The 5,413-nt window shown below is 51.3% G+C and overlaps 1 long non-coding RNA gene across 1 annotated transcript; it reads right to left on the bottom strand.

Moving 5' to 3' along the window:
- Positions 1-699: 699 nt before the first annotated feature.
- Positions 700-3,190, bottom strand: LOC139083508 (uncharacterized). The gene is made up of 3 exons (XR_011540288.1): positions 3,049-3,190; positions 2,564-2,668; positions 700-2,015 (listed from the first exon to the last, which is right to left on the bottom strand). It is a non-coding gene; the product is annotated as an uncharacterized lncRNA (long non-coding RNA).
- Between the last annotated feature and the right edge of the window lie 2,223 nt (positions 3,191-5,413).

Consider the following 5,413-nt stretch of genomic DNA (forward strand, 5'->3'; position numbering starts at 1 on the left):
CAGGTTCTGCCGCAGGGCCCTCTGCCCTCTCCTTGCTCACTGCTTTCGCTGTCCACCCTTCAGCATCCAGAGACACGATGGGCCTCAGCACACCTACAGGGGTGGGGGCCCCGTGGCTTTTCCTCTGTGGTCACAAGGCTCCTGCCACATGGTTACCAGAATCACAACATCCGTGTCAGGAAATAACCACGAGCATTAACCAAGTGGGAAAGGGCCCTAGCTTTTTGAGAGGAGGGTGGCGGTGGCGGAGAGGTGCCTTCAAAAAATATTCAAATGGGCTCCAAGCCTGAGACCATTAAAATCACTTTTAAAGCATTTTTCCTTCAGAGGCGGAGGTTCCTGATAACGTCTGTTCCATCTTTCTTCCTTTGGTAGAAGTACTCCCAATGGTGGCAGTGCTGAGGCACATAGAAAAGGATTTTTTAAAACATGGTACCAAAAAATCTCACTAATGGAGCTGATTATTTTTAAAGAAAAAGTTGTTTTTGAAGTTGATGTGTTTGGCATCATTATTCATTCCTATTTTTCAGCCGGGAAATGTATGGATTGGGTGTTTCCCCAAACCACTTGGCCGGCCACCAGGGGGCAGCGCTGGGCAGACCGTGGCTCCGCCGCCGCGTCCGCCCACGCACGGTGAGGCAGGCTTTCTCTTCCCTGTGCCCCAGACGGCGAGTACAAAAATCACACACGGCTTCGAACTGGATTAAGTGTGAAGGGCACAATTAATACATTGACTACTCTAGAAATGTAAAATTACTAAGCAACAGATTTAGAATTAATACCGAATCCAAAGGAGACATCAGCACCCCATTTCAGTCCATGTAATTCACGCTTCCTGGGACCGTTCGTCTTGTTTTTCTTTAGGGGCTTAAAATATATAGAAAACAAAAAGCAGTTAGTCAAGAACTGGGTCCAAGAAAAAAAGGCACTCTCTGTGTTTTCTTCTCATCATATGGGTCTTTTATTTACAATTTAAATGCAGCTTCATGGACCCTAACTAAGAACAGACCCCAAAGTCCTGCGAATGCAGCAAAGCCTTTTTTTTTTAATAAGCAGATTAGCCACAACCTTGCCTCCAGACAGGGTTTTGTTGACGTCAGTATTTATTGTGCCCAGAACTATGGCGTCCTCAGATCTGATGTCCTGTTAATAACATTGCTGTTGGCCAGTCTCGCCTGTGGCACAGGGCAGACACAGCAACTGGACAGGCTTCGAGTTCGTCACAGCATACAGGCAGTTCCAGTTGGAAAAGGGAGAAACAGCAGGACTCGGGGGACAGCCGCCAGCTACCAGTGACAGACTGCAGGCAGGTACTGCTGCTCGGGAGCCAGCCTCCTCGCCCACCTTCTCTTTATCCACACAAAGTCCTCTTGGGTCCAGCACCAAGGTTTCTCCTTCCTCATGAATCCAAAAGCCTCTGGAACCTGCAGTGTGGGAACTGGCCAGTCCCTGCTGTGTCTCCATCCTGGGAGGGCCCAGCACTTCCCCAGCCGGTTTGCACTTCACCATTGCAAGCAGCAGCTCCTTGTATTCTGCATGTTTTACACCGTCGTCCAGTCTGCCCCGGAGGGGTCTTGTCTGCTCCGTCAGTGGACTGAAGCCATCAGCTTCTAAGTTCCTCTCCCCTGGTGCAGGTGTTTGGCAAATGCCATCCCGCATGGGGGTCTTTCCTTCCGTGGCAGTCATAGAGTGACTTTCTTCTCTGGTGTCACTGATCATCGCAAACCATTTTTCAAAAGAACGGGAGCCCTGACAGAAGCTGGTCCTTGGACTGACAGACGGAAATCGGTTCGACCCCTCATTTGTTCGTACCCCTAACGGTCCTCGGAGATGTATGCTTGTCCTGTGGTCTTCACCGTCTTTTCTTCCCAGCCCTTCCCTTCCTTCCATCTGCATAACTGCTCAGTAAAGGGCTGCCAAGCTTTCCGGAAGCAGAGGACACATGGCACGCACACTCCTGAGCCAGTTCCTACAGCCAGCTCTCATCCCAGTGACAGCAGTGCTTTTATTAAGACCTGGAAGTTCAAAAATTCAAACCGCAAATGTGGACCTGATGAATGTCAGGCCTCTGCCAGGGTAGAGGGGCCCTGGGAAGGCAGGACTGTCCCCACCCCTCTGCCAGGGTGACTCGGCCGCCACCCCAGGGATCATTCTAATGCCCTCTCTTGCCAGAGTTGGTGCGGGAGCTGGTGCTTGGATGAAAGTGCAGACAGCACAGTGTGTGTCCCGCTGTGCCACTCTGACAGAGGGCAGGGCAGGGACGCCCTGGTGCAGTGCAGAGAAGGCTACACTGTCTTCCTGTCAGGGCAGCCTGTTGAGGGGGAGAGGGTAGTGGTCTCTCTTGACTTCCCTTCATGCCCCCCACACAGTGTGTGTAACCGACAGGGTGGAGGTGAAGCGGCCAGAAGGGATGGTCTTCTTTGCCCACCCAGCTCTGATGACCTCTAGGGCTGGCCAGCACTACCAGCTGCTGGACACTTGGCCTCTCCAAAAACTCGCAACTTCCCCTTCCTCTTCACGAATGTCCAGGACAACCATAGACTTAGGGGCCTGATTGAATTACCTGCAGCCTGCCTCAGCTCCTTCTTTGCTCTGTGACCTGGGGCAGATGTTCTTATCCTCTCTGAGGCGAGGTTTCTTGGTCCACAAACTGCAATGGTGATCCTGCCTGTTGAGTGTGAGAGTGTGAGAGTGGCCGGGCTACGCCAGGACAGCCCCAAGCCCACTGCAGGGGCTTCCTGCAGCTCTTCCCAGCCTCAGACCCAGGGCAGAAGTGGCTGCTGCCGTGGAGCCATTGTCCCTGTCCATCCTTGTCACAGCAACTTCTCCACTAGGTGGTTGCTCGCTGCCCCTTCCCTGCCTTCTCTCCCACGGGGGAGGAAGTTTGTCTTTCTTGTTCCTGGGTGAATCCCCGATATTTAGCGAGCCCGGCATAAAGCAGGCTCCCAACCAATGTTGTGTAAGGAGTGCATGCTCCGACTGCTGGAATGCCCTGACCCCCTTCTCTGTCTGATGCAACTCTCACCTCCCCTGAGGAGTCTTCCTTACCCTGCAATCCCTGCTTGGGGCAGAGCCCAGTGCTGCCTGCAGTTCTCCCAGGGCACTCCTGGCGGCTCCCTGGGAATTGCATAGCAGGAAGTCATTTCCATTCCTGGGCGTCTGCTTGCCTGGGTTGCCTGGGCACACAGAGGAGAGCTCCTCTTCTGCAGGGAGGGAAAGGTCCTGGTCACACCCATGGGCTGGGCCTCCCTGAGCGTGGGGCAAATGAGACAAAAATCCTAACATCCAGGAGCCAAATTCCTAAGCGAGGAGATGAAGCACGCAGGGGGTTGGCCAAGGCGGGGGGCAGATGTGAGCTAAGCCTCTAAGAGGAAGGGAGGCAGGAGGGAGACAGGAGGCGGGAAGGACAGATGGCATAGTCTGTACAGACATACCACGGGTCCTGACCAGACCCTGTGCTTCTATGCGTGTGCTGGTCAGGTGTGTGCCAGGAGCAGATGTCCACTGGGCTGGCCCAGGTAGGGGGTTGTTCTAAGGTTCTGGGGACTGTTGCATGGGCACCAGAAAAAATGGACAGGGTAGGTTCATGTCTCTGGTAACCAAAACTATTTGTTTTTGGGATTGTAAAACTGTGCAACCTATTTGGAACGTTGTTTGGAAATTTCTAATAAAGTTAAATGTACACTAATTTTGTGATCCAGCAATTTTGCTCCTTTGAATTTATCCGGAAGAAACGAAAGTTTCTGTCCACGAAATGCTCATGAATGCTCATAGCGGCTTTATTCATAATAACCCCAAATGGGCAACAACCCGAACGTCCATTAATAGGAAAATGGATACACAAATTGTGGTGGAGTGGTACAATGGAGTACTACTCAGCAATAAAAAAGTTACAGATGACAGATACCAGCAAAATATGAGTGAATCTCAAAAACGTGGAGCATATAAGAACTAAACAAAACAGGCCATGCTACGATTCCACTTGTATGAAGTCTAACTCAGACAGAATAAATCTGAAGTGATCCGTACGACAGCTGCTTCAGGGCAGGGGGTGAGCGGGAAGGGCAGGAAGGCTCTCCTAGGGGCGAGGGCATGCTCTGCCTCCAATCGCAGTGTTGGTGACCGGGGAGTACGTATTTGTCAAAACTCACCCAAACTGTTCATTTGCTACTTGTGCATTATACTGTACATAAAATATATCTCAGTAAAATTAATTTTAGTAAAAAACAGTTTGAAGGCAAAATTTCTTTCTTAAGTAGCCACACTGTAGAGTCACAGCCATTCATGGAATTTGCAGATCTGGGCCACTTCACAGATCTGGAGCCCCTTGGCTGAACATGAGCCAGGCCCCTTGAGAAAACGCTGCCGTCTTACCCCAGTTGTACATTGCAAATCCTCTCCAAACCCCCAAGGGCCTGGGGCCTTTCCTGAGTGTGACTGTGCCCTGGGGCAAAAAGACGTGTTCTGACAAATGTCTGTTCCCACGTAACCACTGAGGGGCAGGAACACTTTGATAGTTCAAGGTACCCAGCATTGGCCCCGAGTTGTCACCAATTTCTGGTGACTTAAAAATACCACCGTGGCCCTGCAGTCAAAGTGGGGGCTTGTGGAGGTCAGATGATAAAAAGAGTTTTGTCCCAGGTGTGGATGGCCATAAGACTGTGCATCTGTGGGCTCGTCCTGTGGTCATTTCCCCAGTGTCCAAAGTTCAGTTGGCAGAGTTACACTCGGCAGCTGGCAGAGTCCCCATGTCGGCTCTCCCGCCTTGGAGCAAGTGCTATTTTGGTAGGAAGTGGAATAAAAGTGAAAGTCCGGGAGTCTCCCCTCTCTACCATGATGGTAAATCAAAGGTAATTAATTCTACATCCCGGGGGCATTGCAGAGATGAGTGGGGCCATTTGCAACTTGAAAGGTTTAAGGGAGGAGTTTCCTAGCCTATCCCCACGTCACTTGCCTGTGTGACTTACACTGAAGACAGATGCATGCTGGGGAAAGGAGGTGGAGCACAATAAACTTCACCAACTGCTGACTCCGCCTCAGCTGCTGTTCAGATGAAGCATCTTTCCTGGAGCAGCCAACACAGAGCAGGGCTCTGATGGTGGCTTTGGTTCTCTATGTCAACTTGCAAGGACTACAGAAATAGTTTGCTCAGGTCTAGGAGTGCCAGCAGCATGCTTTCCTCTCTTGCTTTGGGGGCAAAATGCCAGTTTTCCTGTTCTCTGCCCTAATAGAGCTGGCAGTGATCCCACAGGGATCAGACTGGACCACACCCTTGACATCATTGTGCTGATTGCACCTGCCTCAGTGAGACATGGAAGTGGGAGATAAAACTCCACAAATATTTAGGCCCCTACCACCTTGGTGAGGTTGTGGGGGAGCCTATGGAGCAGTTCAAGACACCCCAACAAAGTGA

This window comes from Equus przewalskii, chromosome 1 (genome assembly GCF_037783145.1).
Source record: "Equus przewalskii isolate Varuska chromosome 1, EquPr2, whole genome shotgun sequence".
Classification (NCBI taxonomy): domain Eukaryota; kingdom Metazoa; phylum Chordata; class Mammalia; order Perissodactyla; family Equidae; genus Equus; species Equus przewalskii.